The sequence below is a fragment of the Semicossyphus pulcher genome, unplaced genomic scaffold (assembly GCF_022749685.1).
Source record: "Semicossyphus pulcher isolate SPU_LCO1_2020_fin unplaced genomic scaffold, fSemPul1.0.p SCAF_18, whole genome shotgun sequence".
In the NCBI taxonomy this organism is placed as follows: domain Eukaryota; kingdom Metazoa; phylum Chordata; class Actinopteri; order Labriformes; family Labridae; genus Semicossyphus; species Semicossyphus pulcher.
In genome coordinates this window covers 4445001-4461181 of record NW_027211691.1, presented here as the reverse complement: position 1 = coordinate 4461181, position 16181 = coordinate 4445001, and the positions used below count along the sequence as shown (strand labels likewise).

At 39.0% G+C, this 16181-nt stretch overlaps 5 non-coding genes across 5 annotated transcripts; all 5 read left to right on the top strand.

Annotated features, from left to right (window-relative positions):
- Window positions 1-8557: 8557 nt before the first annotated feature.
- Window positions 8558-8629, top strand: trnag-ucc (transfer RNA glycine (anticodon UCC)). Its single transcript has one exon. It is a non-coding gene; the product is annotated as a tRNA-Gly (tRNA).
- A 1594-nt stretch (window positions 8630-10223) lies between these two features.
- On the top strand, window positions 10224-10295 carry trnag-ucc (transfer RNA glycine (anticodon UCC)). Its single transcript has one exon. It is a non-coding gene; the product is annotated as a tRNA-Gly (tRNA).
- Window positions 10296-12307: 2012 nt separating this feature from the next.
- Window positions 12308-12379, top strand: trnag-ucc (transfer RNA glycine (anticodon UCC)). The gene has a single exon. It is a non-coding gene; the product is annotated as a tRNA-Gly (tRNA).
- A 1630-nt stretch (window positions 12380-14009) lies between these two features.
- trnag-ucc (transfer RNA glycine (anticodon UCC)) lies at window positions 14010-14081 on the top strand. Its single transcript has one exon. It is a non-coding gene; the product is annotated as a tRNA-Gly (tRNA).
- Window positions 14082-15541: 1460 nt separating this feature from the next.
- trnag-ucc (transfer RNA glycine (anticodon UCC)) lies at window positions 15542-15613 on the top strand. Its single transcript has one exon. It is a non-coding gene; the product is annotated as a tRNA-Gly (tRNA).
- The last annotated feature ends 568 nt before the right edge of the window (window positions 15614-16181 follow it).

Below are 16181 nucleotides of genomic sequence, written 5' to 3'. Positions count from 1 at the left end.
ATGAAAGAATGAAGGGAAAACAATATGAACAAGAGAAGAGGAGAGGAAACACAAGTGAGGGGCAGCTGTCTAAGCTGATGTTGAAGAAAGTGTGTGTTACGTGTTATTTCTATATTCGCGAGGAATAACCTGATTTGTTTTTAAGGAGTAAAGTTCAAGTTTAATCATGTACTGTATTGGTGAGTGTTGAGGTTAGAGAGTGGTAGTTAGAGTAAAGTGACTCAGCAATACTAGGTCAACCCAGGTTAACGAGTCTCACTCGATAAGAACATCTAATGACCTACAGAGGCTTATATTTCTAGCTCCGTCCTCTAGTCAGTTAAGAACTGAAGAAGCCTTTCGGATTAGAGACGTCTTCAAGAACCTCAACCAAGAGTTCTTTGGATTAAGCTTCAAAGTGGCCATATTTTCAAACTCCCAAACTGGGAGCCTTAAAGGGGCCATGTATTTTATATGGATATTCTCATATTTTGCATGGGTTTCACATTTTTGGGTGTTTATTGTTCACGTTGAAAACTGCATAATTCCGTGTTTTTCCAGAATCACATTTTTAAAAAGGTCGCCTCTGAAATGGTCCGTTCAGAACGGCTGCAGGTTTTTATGTGGAACCTTGCTTTCGCTGAAATCAACCAATCGACCAATCGACATTCACCGTCGTTCAGCGCCATTGACCTCAGGCTGCCTTCTCGCATTAGCTTGTAGTCAAGTCATTGTCAAGATTTCAACTTACCAATCCGATACCTCCTGGTGATTCTGGCTCGTACTGTCAGCCAATCGTGGCTAAGGTCTGACCTTTGAATGGCAGCGGCTTGTTCGCTTCAGTAAGAATGAAAGGCTCCAAAAAATATGTAAATGTAAAATACGTATACAATTTTTTAAACATACTATACCAATGTGATTCAAAAACACATTCAAATTATAGAAAATTGATTGCATAGCTAAAATATGTCCATAGGTGTCTTCATCAGGATGGGGGACAATTATTAAGTACAATGAACTATTGTGGCTCAGTGGTAGAATCGTTGCCTCTCAATCAGATGGTTGGGGGTTTGATCCCTGACTGCAACAATCACATGTCTATTGGGCTGAACCCCAAACTGGGTATGAATGTTGGGTATGATGTATGTCGCTTTGGACAAAAGCATCTGCTAAATGAAATTGTACAATTGTACTGACCATACCTTTCAGCACCATGGAAGCCATGAGTGCAGCATTTAAGCCTACACTTTCCTATGGCTCATAGGTCAGCACCAAGCTTGACAAGGACACATTGATTTATTGACACATACAGACAAATCCTTCTTGACTTCTGACACATAGTGATTTTTTGGTTTTTATATAGGATAAGCTATTAGTGATAACAGTGACTTCTATGTTGGTGTTGAAAAGCTTGTTTTCAGCAAATAAGGTATCACCTAGACTATTTTGTTGAAAACAGGGACAAATTAGTTTTACAGAGATTCATTGATAGATGAATGTCATGATATTATTGGTTAAAATTGGCTACTTCCCACTTCTGTATCACTCAAGTTCTATTTTGTTTTCTAGGGACAGAACATGACTTGAGTTTGATATACAAATACAAATGAATGGATATCTTTGGCAAATAGCACATCTACGTATATATATATACATATATACGTAGATGTGCAATATATTAAGTAAGGGATCTTAAAGAGTTAAAAGTGCATTTTATCAGCTCAACCTTTAGAGTTGTGAGTTAATTCAGAACCGCCTTGTTCTTAATGCCACTGACCTACCTTTCTTACCAGGGAGACAGCTTCAAAGGAGCACAACACCAGGCCTATTTAAATCTCTGCAGAAGATTAAAATGTTGACAGCAAGTTAGAGGTCTGAAATCAGGTGTGTTTATGTGTGTGTGTGTGTGTGTGTGTGTGTGTGTGTGTGTTTCTCACTATGTGAATGTTTATCTTGATCTATTTTTTGAAACTGTTTGTGTCTCAGTTGGTCTGTTTGTGTAAGCAAGTTTGTGTCTCTACTGCCAGTATACGTGTGTGTGTATGACTGTGTGTGTCTGTGAAAGAGACGGCGCTCCACACAAATCCAACCCATTTGGCTCCACAGCTGCTCTGTCACTGTCAGATCTCGTCAGCAACACAGCAGCGACTTGGCCCGTCTGGTCGTTGACTTTCTGTCTGTTGGGTTGCCAGATCCAGGGTGGTCCGTACCACTGCATTCATCCCACCTTGTCCGTCTGTGTTGTTGGGGGGACTATGCAGATTAAGGAGCACTACCTCACTCCTCTCTCCATCCATCCATCTTCTCCTTTTTCGCCTCTTCGCTCCCTCTCTGTCATAACTCATGCCAGTCGTGGGATTGCCCTTTCAACTAATGTCAAAGCGGCTGGCTCTTCAAAAAAGGTTGTGAATATGACATGTGCATATTTCCTCAGCAGGCACACAGAAACAGCCCAAGCTGTTGTTTGAGGAGAACAAGACCAAATGTTGTTATACATGTCTAGGATTCATAGACTTGTGCCCTCTAACTGTAGCCACTGCTTAAAGGGGAATCACAGTAACATGGGTCCTTCAGCAGCTGTGAACCAGCTGTAATGGCTGCATGGTAGTCCTTGGGGGCAAATGTGCCAGATCAAAGTAACTAAAGATTATTGTTTTGCCACTGACAGAGCCAGAAAGTAATGTCAAGTGTTAACAACAAAACGGAAAGCATTGTTAAAGAAATAGAGCTTTTTGTCTAACCAAAAACTGCTGTCTCTTCAAAGCCACCAGACTCCAGCCATAAAAACAGTCATTTTACCTTGCAAAATATGGGAGCTGCTGCTCTACAGCTGCCTTGACCCTCTAGTTTGTTTGTACTGTTGTGTGACATGCGTGATTAAAGGGTTTGGATCCTACATATAACAATAACAAAATAACTAACGCAGGTGTCTAGGAGGTGGTGGTGCATTTTGAATAATTATATAATTAAGGATTTAATTCCCATATGGAATAGCAAAAAACAGAAAACTATTGTATGCACAAGATAGATTTGGAGGTTAAGGAAAGATTACAAATTTGCAGCTGCTCTGTTTGAATCTTTCAGCAGACACTTAGCAAGAAGGAAGTATACAGCAAGAGAAACCAGTATCATTGGCTCTTTCCCTGACTTCCTCTCATTATACTGTCGACATAATCATTTTCAGGATTGCATCTACTCATCTTCATTTAAGTCAGTCAAACAGGATTATAGTAGAGGTATTTTACGCATTGGTGCTTTATGTGAGTTGTTTCTAGAGTGCAGCAGACAGGAACAGGTCATATGATCGACCTGAGGACGGCTCAGACAGTCAAACCAGTTATTGGCCAGCTATGTGGAAAGAAGTCCAATTTTAATGACCACACAGCCACAGAGTGGAATCTTCTTGTGGTACAGCATGGTCAGTACAGCTCAGTTTCCACCTTCAGTTTTCCGCATACACGAACACATATACATCAACAGTAGACTACTGTATATGTATGCAGGAATGTGCACACTGTCAAGAAGAATGCATTGGAATGAATTCAGTGTCCATGTAGCAGACTGTAGCTCTGAGTGGGAAGAGAGCTGGAGTGTCTAGCAGTCGGGAATTAATTTAATAACATTCTCATCCTGAATGCTCAATAAATCAACTTCTTATATGGAGACCTGCAGCATTCAATATTGAATAAATAAGTTATTAATAAATATACATATACATAAATGCAGAGAGAAATCATATAAAGTTTTATTTTGACAGTTTAACAGCGCATAAACTTGGAGCAAAGTAAGGTACAACGTCCAAAGAGGTTGTATTTAGTCTCTTAATTAATCATAGGTGTGTTTTGGGCACATCAGAAATCAGACCAATCTGGAAAGCAAAAACCACTCCCTTTAAAATCCAGTTGCGACTGCATAATTAAATGTTTAATGAAAAAGTAACTAAGAATTTCAATAGTAACAATAATAGTTACTTAATTTCATTCATCGTTGTGTTTTGGGCCCATGCTCTTAGCTTTTTCAATATGTGTTTATTTCATTACTTTTTTTAAACACATATTGCCTCCGTACATGATGATAAAAGTGAAACCTTTTTGGACACATTTGTCATAAAGTGAACCTTCATCATGGCAGATGCCTTTGCTATTGTCACAAAAAAAAATCAAAGTATGTTTTTACAACTAAAAGTGTTTTATTATTTAGTGTAAGAGTTTAGGTCTTATTTACAAAATAAAGTAAAACCTAACTAACACCAATGATCTTTCACCATAGACAGATCTACTAAAGCTCCAGAGATGTCATAAGTTTAACATCAGTATCATCTTGATTATCATGATAAACCAACATGATGAAATGTAGCAGAGCGTGCCACTGAAGCACTGATGGACCTGGTATGTCCAGGTTTGTATGGCTGACATGTTGCACTTTCCCTTCCACGTGTCCAAACTTTCTTTGTCCAAACTTTGGGTGGTCATGGGTGGTGTTTCTGCAGGATTTGTTCCTTTTTTGAATGATAACAGTGGTGTACATTAATGTACAAACCTATGAATTGTAGTGTTGGCAAACAGTATTTTCTTCATGGGAATTTGGCAAAGGATGTGAAAAAAGAGCAACAGTAAAACTCAACAGAGATGGATTTGAGCTTGAGTAGAGCTCTAGCCTCTTGACGGGACAAACCTGAGTGGTCCGTCTCCAATCCATCCATTAATTATGACTAAGCGTGTGCTGGAAGCCTGGAAGGTTTGTACCACTGTTAGCCAAGCTGAATAATTAAAGACAGAGGTTTCCTCTCTATTGCCATACAGTGTGTACTCTGGTAATTTACATAATCAGTCAGGTGGAGACACAAAGGGAGGGTTCTTACCAAATAGCAGCTGGCTATGCAGGACTTGGAAGCTACCATACACTGCTCTCCTAAGATTGTGGCAGCTGGTGAAGGTACACAGTGTGTTATGTAAAGTTTCTGTGCTGGCCAGCCATTCATGTTGCTCATCTGGGTGTACTTTCCCTTAGTGAGGTAATGTTTTGTGATCCGTTCTCCCAAAACTCTTGGAGCAAAGGATTTTGCAATGTCATTTCAAGTGGGGTTGTTTTGCAAGCTTTTATTTAAAACCGAAACAACTCTGTCCTTCGCTTTCTTGGTTTGATCCATGCCAGATGTTGCCCTCACTCTGCATTTTCAGCTCAGAGTCTGTCCAGCTAATAAAAAACGTTGCTTTATCTGAGGCCTTCTCAGCAGAGCTACAGACTCTGTGTCGCGTTGCTTAGCCGTGATAGAGACCAAAAAAAAACAGGTTTTGTGATTTGTGGCCACATGCGAGAAAAGGGTGGAGAGGAGGATGATGATGTCAGTTACATGGATGGATTGCCTCTTCCCAAAGCCCTTGACCCCTTTTATTGAGATACTGGAAACATTGTGTCAAATTCTTCAGAGGAAAGACCACTGTGGTTTATCAACAGCTGGATGTTAGTGGTCAGGCGCTGCAGCATTGTGGAGAAAGACGAATTGTGTAACAGCAAAGAACTACTTTACGTAGACGATGGAGTGATCCTACTTCTGGCTGACAAATATCATCCTTTGTAAACAGAAATAAATGGTTCCTGCTGTGATAAACTTCCCCCAAGTAAAAACAGGACTTACAGCCAGCTGCTTGCTGTCCAAGTGTTTGGCAGTCAGACTGTGTTCTCACCATAAGCTCACTGGTTTTCACCAATTTTCAGCCTCCAGCCCACATGGATGTCTTCATGGGATACATATTGCCGATGACTCAATGCCCACAGGGAAGTGTTTAAGGACAGGATGAATACAAAGCTGTTCAGAATAATCCTCTATGGAACCTAAAAAGGAAATGTTACAATTTTCTACCTGAATTTCCAGCTCCTACCCTTTCATAGCCTCGTAAATTTAAATCAGAGGGTGTAATGTTTGACAAATTTGCATATAGTGATATCTACCCAGTTTCAAACACACCTAAACAGCCATTTACTAGGTGAGTCATTTGCATACCCAGGTCAGCTGTCCTCGATAAAGGACCTGCATGACACCAGGAGAGACCAGGAAAGCTTGTTAGACAGACAGACAGCGTAGACTTGCAGCTATCTTGATTTTTCACAGTAAAAATTTGTGACATTTTATTACAGAAAATGCACATGTGTTTTAACATTATTATTGGCTGCCTTCCCTTAGTATCTGCAGTGTTCCAGAGTCCTGGTACTGTGCATGCTGGCCCACTGGCATGGCTTATTTGGTCACTTATAGGAATAAAGCCATCAAATGTCTGCAGAAAAAAAAAGGCTTATTGTCACATATTCATGAATTCAAACAACAATAAAAGCATGTCAGTTTTTCCTAACAAGGGTTTATGTTTTGTTCCATTTGATGAAAATTAAAACAAATTGCACAAGACACTTGGGTAGAAGAGGGAGAAGTTGATCCAAAGTTGCAAAAGAATCTTTATCAGACAAATGAGACAATGAGATGCTATTTTAAATAGGGAGTGTCTGTTTGTCTGCAGCCAGTCACATTCACCATGAGCAATAAAAAGGAATGAATAAATAAACATCCTGTAAGTGATGGTCTCCAATCTCATACATGAACCAAAAAGAGGAAAAACTCTGCATGGTATCAATCAGTATACATACAGCAATGCATGCATATCTCGAGTAACAAGTAATCAATATACCTGCCATATCAAAACAACAAAGACTAATAGGTTTGTAATTATAAAAACTAACGACCCCTTTACATTAGCTGTCAAAGAGTGCATTTTTCAGGTTTCTTTAAGGATAAACTTATTACTCTACTTCAGCTGAAGGGCCAAATCAAACTATAGATGCTACATATAAAATGTGCAGCTACTTTTGATTTAAAAGCAAACTTGAAAGATGCAATTTATATTTATTTATGAAGTAGCCTTTATTGATTTTGGGAAATTTGAACCTACCCATTTGAAGTAGGCCTAATCATCTATCCATTTTTATCCAAACACTTGTCTTGTTTACTTAGCCCTGTTAATATAACATTAAACCAATTATGTAATATGGGATGTTTTCAAACTAAAAAATATCTATATTAAACAGCGTTATTGATCAAATTAAAGAACGTTACCAAACGTTACAAAACTTTACCTGGTTATGATTAATTGTCAATTAATTTTGACGTCACGTGATTTGATTTGAGTGCGTGTCCACTGAAGCACACGCGGACAGGACGTGGTCCAGTTTTCCATACATTTAATGGTGGCAAACTCGAACTAATGATTCAGTAGGAAGATCAGCAACAAAAACAGCTGGCAGATGAAGGTGTATAAAGGCCGCCGACTGTTAACCCGGAGGTTTTCCAAAGGTAAATAAAATATGCTCAACAGATAGCGAGCTAAAGAGCTAAAGAGCTAAGTTAGGTAATGCTTAACTCGTGCGTATCCCATCTTTTTTTCCTTTAACTTCTGCTTGGTAGCTCTTATTTTCACTCATAGCTGCTGTGTTTAATCGCAACGTCATTGTTTTATGGGGAAGAAGAGCTAAGAAAATAATAATATTGTGATACAGACCTTATCATCTCCCTATAAGCAATAGGCGTATTACTAAAAGATTATCTCCCTTTTCATTCACCAGCCAAATGCAACAGTGTACTGAAGATGGACGTATTCCCGTAGTCATCAACAAAACCGCTAAAGTATGACTTAAAAAAGAACATCTGGAGGATGGGTCTATATTTGTTCGAGATGAGAGGGATATTCGAGATGAGAGGGATATTCATACTGATGGAGCTCATGGAGGACACGTCACTGCTTCATTTGAAGACCTTTGAGGTAGACTTCATCGCACATCTCACTCTGTCCCTTTTCATGTTCGAGTTTTTGCATGCGAGTTACTAGTTAAGTTACCACAACGTGATTTTTAAAATAATGTCAACCACTACCATCTTGTGGTCAAAACGTGGAACTGAAAAGGATGTTCTTAAAATCAAATTGTATTGTAGCAGCTTCAACTTTGTGTTATTGTTGTGTAAGTTTTTTTTCTTTAAATTTACAAATTAAAAGATCCTAAAATGTGAAATTTGTAAAACAAACAACAGAGCAAAGATGCAGGTGAACTTGGTGATTAAAATGATTACATTTTGAGAAGGTCTTTTCAAAGTAAATGCATTAGCTTAAAGTTGATTGTCACAGTACCACCTTGGGGTCAATGATTACAATTTGAATGTGTCTGAGTAGTGGGTGTAGATTGCAGCTCACCTGCCAATTTAAATGTGTTTTGTTGTACTTTTTTTCCTCCACACTCAATGATTTAAGCAGAGACAATAAGAAATGTGAAAAACAAAACAAGCGAGCACTGCAGCTCTTTTTGACCCTTTAAAAGCAAAGGCACTGAATGTTGTCAGCAATACTATTTGGCGTGTTACTCATGAATGAGCAGGATTAACAGAACTACAGAGTAAAAACTACATCTCCTATCTCCCTGTGTAACCTCCCTCTTCCTCTCCTCGGCCCCTCCTCTTTTCCATACTCCTCCCTCTCTCAGTCAAATTCTCACACTGACTTTAAGTTCTGAGCTGGCAGTAGAATTTGCTTTGTATACAGCGATGGTGGTATAGTGGTGAGCATAGCTGCCTTCCAAGCAGTTGACCCGGGTTCGATTCCCGGCCATCGCAGACAGATGTGTTTTCTTAAGCAGCACAAAAGGTACAGTGTTACAAAAAGTAGGTCCAATGTTGAGACAAAGTGAAACAAACACTTAAACTCTTCTCTGCTCTTTTGGATGATTGACACAAGACTGTTATTATCCCACAGCCCTGTGTTATACACCTAGTATCACACGCACATACACTTAACAAGCCTTTACATACTTTTCAGTGAAATTCAGATTTGTTGCTAATTAGGTTTTGACATACAAACTTGTTTTTTTTGCGGAACCAAATATAGTGAGAGAAAATTGTAAAGATAAAGAAGCAAGTGCAACAGAGAGAAAATACAATATGGACATTAAATATCTGAAAAAGAAGTAAAATAAAATGTTTTAACTCTTTTTCTTCGAAGCTCAGACTTAAATTTACAGTCCCACTGTTTTATTGTAATGGGAACTGAAAAGGAGAAGGTGGAAGCTCAGAGATAAAAACAAAGTTTAATTTGTGTATACTTTATAAAAATTTGAAAAGCCCCCATTAAGCTACCTTACATAAAGGTAATCTCCAGTCTCATTCATCAGACGATTGTGTCTTCAGCAAACTGCTCAAGTCTGAAATAAAAATAAACCATTATTGCATAAGTTCGTAACAGTTTGCTTAATCCCAGTTTCCTTGTTTTGTTCTGAAATGTGCAGATCAATAGTGGCAGCATGTGGGAGACTTCTGGAGGATGGTTCTGAATGTGTTTAAGAGAGGAGACATATTCACACTGATGGAGCCTATGGCAGACATGTTACTGCTTCATTCCACGGTCCTGCAAGGTAGACTTGATCACACACATCACACTCTGTCCCTGCTCATGTTGAATAGTAACTCTGGCAAATACAGTATACCATCTTGTGAATAAAACACAAAAACTAAAGCAGAAGTAAAAATACAGTTGCTACAGTAATCACTTAGCAAAGAAATCTTTGAAATCACATGGACTTCTGCTCTTAATAATATCATCCTGGTTGCCCTGCCGGGTCCCCATCCCAGTCCCTGGCTTCATTGATCATGACTAAAATTTAGTTTCCAAAACGCCATGAAGCTCCTCCAGATATATATTTATTAAAACTTCAAGCTTTCCTTTAGTAATGCACGTTAGTTTCTTTCAGAAATAACTTTTAATTTTTAAGCGAAATGCAAAAACTTAAATTTAATTCTCAAATCGCCACCCTGGGGTCAATGATGGTGGTTAAATGTGTCCGAGTAGTGGGTGTAAACTGCAGCCCACCTGCCAATTTAAATGTGTTTTGGTTTTACTTTTTTTCTCCACAAACAGTTTATGCAGAGAAAATAAGAAATGAGAAGAATTATAAGAACAAAACAAGCGAGCGCTGCTCTTTTGACCCCTTAAAAGCATATTAAAGGCGGAGGCACTGTATGTTGTCAGCAATACTGTTATTGTGGGTTACCAGTAAATGAGCAGGATTACCTGAACTACAGAGTAAAAACTACATCTCCTAGCTCCCTGTTCCTCTCCTCGGCTCCTCCTCTTTTCCATACTCCTCCCTCTCTCAGTCAAATTCTCACACTGACGTAAAGTGCTGAGCTGGCAGTAGAATTTGCTTTGTATACAGCGATGGTGGTATAGTGGTGAGCATAGCTGCCTTCCAAGCAGTTGACCCGGGTTCGATTCCCGGCCATCGCAGACAGATGTGTTTTCTTAAGCAGCACAAAAGGTACAGTGTTACAAAAAGTAGGTCCAATGTTGAGACAAAGTGAAACAAACACTTAAACTCTCCTCTGCTATTTTGGATGATTGACACAAGACTGTTATTATTCCACAGCCCTGTGTGATACACCTAGTATCACACGCACATACACTTAACAAGCCTTTACACAAGATAAGATAAGATCATCCTTTATTGATCCCCAGGGGGGAAATTCGTGTGTTACAGCAGTACTAAGACAAAAAAGCAAGTCAGTGAATATAGTAGGAAAAAAAGAAGAAAAGACAGATAAATAAAAAATACAAGGGATGCATATAAAAATACAAGGTATATACAACTGTTGTACAAGTAGGAGTAAGTGACAAGATAAAGTAAAGTGACAAGTTAAAGTGACAGTTGTGGGATAAAGTGACATGGTATGCAGGATGAGGTAATACAGTATGGTATGAGTTCTAAGACTTATGATATGGTACAATATAAGGTGCAGTATAAAGTGGGTAAGTAGAATAACAGTAAAGATTGCAATTATTGTACAATATAGTATAGTGTTATATAATATAGTATACCGTATAGTATGGTAACAATAACAATGACCAGTAGATATAATAGCATGAGATAGTGCAGTAAAATATGGCGTCTTAAGTAGTATGTACAGTACAGTATATGAAGTTATAACCACCTGGTAGAATATACAGTATATGGCAGGTATATAAGTAAATCGGAACCGCAGAGTCAATGAGGTGAGAGTGTCAGAGTCCTGTACTAGAGTTCAACAGGATGATAGTCCGTAGCTTCCATGCTGTTGTACAGTCTGATGGCAGTGGGCACAAAGGAGCACCTGAAGCACTCAGTTCTGCACCTGGGTGGGATGAGGCGCTGGCTGAATGTGCTGCCCATCTGCCACAGCTCATCATGGAGAGGGTGAGAGGGGTCGTCCAAGATGGCTTTAATTTTGTCCCTCATCCTCCTTTCAGCCACTGACTCCACAGTGTCCAGTTCAAGGCCAGCCACAGAGCAGGCCTTCCTCACCAGCTTGTTGAGTGTGTGAGTCTCACCAGCCTTGATGCCACCCCACCAGCACACCACAGCAAGAACAGTGCGCTGGCCACTACCGACTGGGAGAAGGCCTTCAGGAGCCTGCATACAGACAAAAGCTTTACAATGAAATTCAGATTTGTTGAGGATTAGGTTTTGGCATACAAAGAATTTGTCTTGTTTGTTTTTTCTGAATAAAAAATATGAGTGAAAATGATGAAGATAAAAAATAGCTCGTAGGGCCGACTGCAAGGTAAGAAAAATTGATCGAAAATACAATATGGACATTAAAAATCTGTGTTTTTTAAAATGAAAAGTTTAATAGTTTTGTACTGAAATGTTCACATTTTGAACAGAGAATGTACAAAGGTTCATTGTATTCAATGTAAAGACTTTGTGCCGTGTTCAAAATAGCTCACAAAGTACTTTTTTAGCTAGCTTAAGTTTGAGTCTTTTTCTCCGAAGCTCTGACTTAAATTTAGAGTCTTGTTATTTTATTGTAATCGAAACAGAAAAGGGGAAGGGAGAAGCTCAGAGAGAAAACAAGGTTTAGTTTGTGTTCTGCTTAATAAACTCTTCATTTTAAAAATTATTACATGTAAATTATATGGTCACTCTGGCAAATACAGTATACCATGTAATTAATAGGGAAGGGAAGAGAACACAATAACTAAAGCAGAGGAAAAAACTACAGTTTCTACAGTAATGACTGAGCAAAAAATTGAAAACATTTTATACTTTTATAATATTATGCTGGTTGCCCTGCACTGCCCCAACCCCAGTCCCACGCTTTATTGATAATTACTAAAAGTTTGTTTCCAAAACTCCAAATCCCTGTGTAACCTCCTTCTTCCTCTCCTCGGCTCCTCCTCTTTTCCATACTCCTCCCTCTCTCAGTCAAATTCTCACACTGACGTAAAGTGCTGAGCTGGCAGTAGAATTTGCTTTGTATACAGCGATGGTGGTATAGTGGTGAGCATAGCTGCCTTCCAAGCAGTTGACCCGGGTTCGATTCCCGGCCATCGCAGACAGATGTGTTTTCTTAAGCATCACAAAAAGTACAGTGTTACAAAAAGTAGGTCCAATGTTGAGAAACAAAAGAAGCAAAAAAAGCAGAGAAAAAACAATATGGACATTAAAAATCTGAAAAACAAGTAAAATAAAATGTTTTAACTCTTTTTCTTCGAAGCTCAGACTTAAATTTACAGTCCCACAGTTTTATTGTAATGGAAACTGAAAAGGAGGAGGCGGAAGCTCAGAGATAAAAACAAAGTTTAATTTGTGTATACTTTATAAAAACTTGAAATGCCCCCATTAAGCTACCTTACATAAAGGTAATCTCCAGTCTCATTCATCAGACGATTGTGTCTTCAGCAAACTGCTCAAGTCTGAAATAAAAATAAACCATTATTGCATAAGTTCGTAACAGTTTGCTTAATCCCAGTTTCCTTGTTTTGTTCTGAAATGTGCAGATCAATAGTGGCAGCATGTTCTGGAGGATGGTTCTGAATGTGTTTAAGAGAGGAGCATATTCACACTGATGGAGCCTATGGCAGACATGTTACTGCTTCATTCCACGGTCCTGTAAGGTAGACTTGATCACACACATCACACTCTGTCCCTGCTCATGTTACTTTGTGTGCCCTAAGGTGACTATAGAAGAATGTGAACGACTGCCATCTTGTGGAAGAAATCTGGAACGAAAAGGATTTAAAGGACACTTTTTTAACTGACTTCACATGGACTGTAAGGCAGTTAAGATTTTCTGCAAACAATATTTTTTATTGGGGTTTTCATTTATATCAAAGATAAAATGTAAAATGAATAGTTACTCTGGCAAATACAGTATACCATCTTGTGAATAAAACACAAAAACTAAAGCGGAGGTAAAAATACAGTTGCTACAGTAATCACTTAGCAAAGAAATCTTTGAAATCACATGGACTTCTGCTCTCAATAATATTATCCCGGTTGCCCTGCCGGGTCCCCATCCCAGTCCCTGGCTTCATTGATCATGACTAAAATTTAGTTTCCAAAACGCCATGAAGTTCCTCCAGATAGGCCTATATCTTTTTAAAAACTCCAAGCTTTCCCGTAGTAATGCATGTTAGTTTCTTTAAGAAAAAAAATGAGAAGAAAAAACGTAAAATGGGACATTTCTAGAGCAAAAAAATGGAGCATAGATGCAGGTGAACCGGGAGATTGAAATGAGCATTTTGACTCTAGGAAAGCATTTTTAAGCTTAAGTTTATTGTCACAGTGCCACTGTGGGTCCATGATTACCATTAAATGTGTCTGAGTAGTGGGTGTACGCTGCAGCCCACCTGCCAATTTAAGTGAGCCCTGTAAAAGTCCCAGAACGTAAGCAAACTCTTAAAGCGGGGGGGATAATAACAACAAAAACAAACGAGCGCTGCTTTTTTGACCCCTTAAAAGCAGAAACACTGTATGTTGTCAGCAATACTATTATTGTGGGTTACCAGTGAATGAGCAGGATTTAAAGAACTACAGTGTAAAAACTACATCTCCTAGCTCCCTGTGGAACCTCCCTCTTCCTCTCCTTGGCTTCTCCTCTTTTCCATACTCCTCCCTCTCTCAGTCAAATTCTTTCACTGACTTTTAGTGCTGAGCTGGCAGTAGAGTTTGCTTTGTATACAGCGATGGTGGTATAGTGGTGAGCATAGCTGCCTTCCAAGCAGTTGACCCGGGTTCGATTCCCGGCCATCGCAGACAGATGTGTTTTCTTAAGCGGCACAAAAAGTACAGTGTTAGAAAAAGTAGGTCCAATGTTGAGACAAAATGAAACAAACACTTAAACTCTCCTTTGCTATTTTGGATGATTGACACGAGACTGTTATTGTTCCACAGCCCTTTGTTATACACCTAGTATCACCCGCACATAAACTTAACAAGCCTTTACACAAGATAAGATCATTCTTTATTGATCCCCGGGGGGGGAAATTCGGGTACAGCAGTACCAAGACAAAATAGCAAGTCAGTGAATACAGTAGGGAAAAAAAGAAGAAAAAAAAGAACAAGCTTTTACATACATAAACATTTACAGTGAAATTCAGGTTTGTTGATGATTCGGTTTTGACATACAAAGAATTTGTCTTGTTTTTTTTGCTGCATAACAATATATAGCGAGAGAAAATGATAAAGATAAAAAAGCAAGTACTGCAAGTCAGGAACAACAGAAAAAATCTGAAAAGAAGTAAAATAAAGTGTTTTTTAAAATGAAAAGTTTAATAATTTTCGGCAGAAATGTTCTCATTTCGAACAGATAATGCTCAAAAGATAAGTATAAAGACTTTGTGCCATGTTTAAAATAGCTCACAAAGTAACTGAACTTGAGCTAGCTAAAGTTTGACTCTTTTTGCTCTGAAGCTCTGACTTAAATTTAGAGTCCCACTGTTTTATTGAAATGGAAACAGAAAAGGGGAAGGAGGAAGTTCAGAGAGAAAAACAAGGTTTAGTTTGTGTTCTGCTTAATAAAAACTTTATTTTGAAAATAATTACATGTAAATGAAATGGTCACTCTGGCAAATACATTATACCATGTAATTAATTGGGAAGTGAATAAAACACAATAACAAAAGCTGTCCAACCTATTTCCCTATGATTCATCACAAGGTCTACAGTTGCACACCAAAACTAAAGCCAAACACTGACCTAACAAAAACAAGGCTTTAAAAGAACACATTTTGAGGCTTTTTGTCATATCAAAATGTGCATGAGCTGTCTGATATCAACAATCGCATGTTCTTGAGTTTCAGGAATACACACATTTAGCAATCTGTGGTTCTTAGCATGTATGAGGCCCCAGGTTCAATCCCCAGCATCTCCAACAGGGTTTGTATTGCTTGTCATCATCTCAAAATGTTCATGAGCTGTCTCGATTCACTCTGAAGTCAGCAATTGCATTATTCTAAATTATTGATCACTTTATCCGTTGGCCTTGTTGCAGTGGTCCAATCCAAACATCACTTTTATTTGACTCTGGGCAGTAAAATAAGTCCTTTTTCAAAGCGATGGTGGTGAGCATAGCTGCCTTCCAAGCAGGTGACCTGGGTTCGATTCCCAGCCATCGCAAGTGGTTTCTTGCCCCCCAGAATATGCGACTGATTTTTGTATCTTTTGTACCTTCCCTCATACTAACTCTCCAGTGAAATCCGCCCAGACACATCGAGTGATGGTGGTATAGTGGTGAGCATAGCTGCCTTCCAAGCAATTGACCTGGGTTCGATTCCCGGCCATCACAGAAGGCTGAGCTTTTTATCCAGGGAAGAAGAAGAAAGAGTTTGATCTCTGATCCTCACTGCGGCTTACAGGAAAAGTTTTGAACGTGAGAAATGGCGTAATTGCGGGATCGTTACCTGGCCCTCTGCAGACATCAGGTGCAAACTGCAGGCATCAGGGGTGGTTTACTTGGCAGTTGCTGGTTGTCGTGGCCGAGTGGTTAAGGTGATGGACTTGAAATCCATTGGGGTTTCCCCTGAGATTCGAATCCTGCCAGCAATGTCGGTTTTCATGTTCTGTCTGCAGGATTGTTAAAGTTTGATCATGACAAACAGGTCGGTTGCTCACAAGGACGTTGTGATATCACTGTGCACACCCATTAACACTTGTAACCATGTTAATCTGATGAGTCTAGGTAGACTTTGACTTGCTTTTCTCCATAAATTTTCCTCTGACCCAGATTGATTGAGAATCTTGCACATCTACTTTGTTAAGCTGTTAAAATTATTTTATCCTCAGCCAAACTGCTACGAATGACTTTTGGGCAGCTTCACCAACATCCCTTGAGATTTTGTTTGTAGATCTGTCCT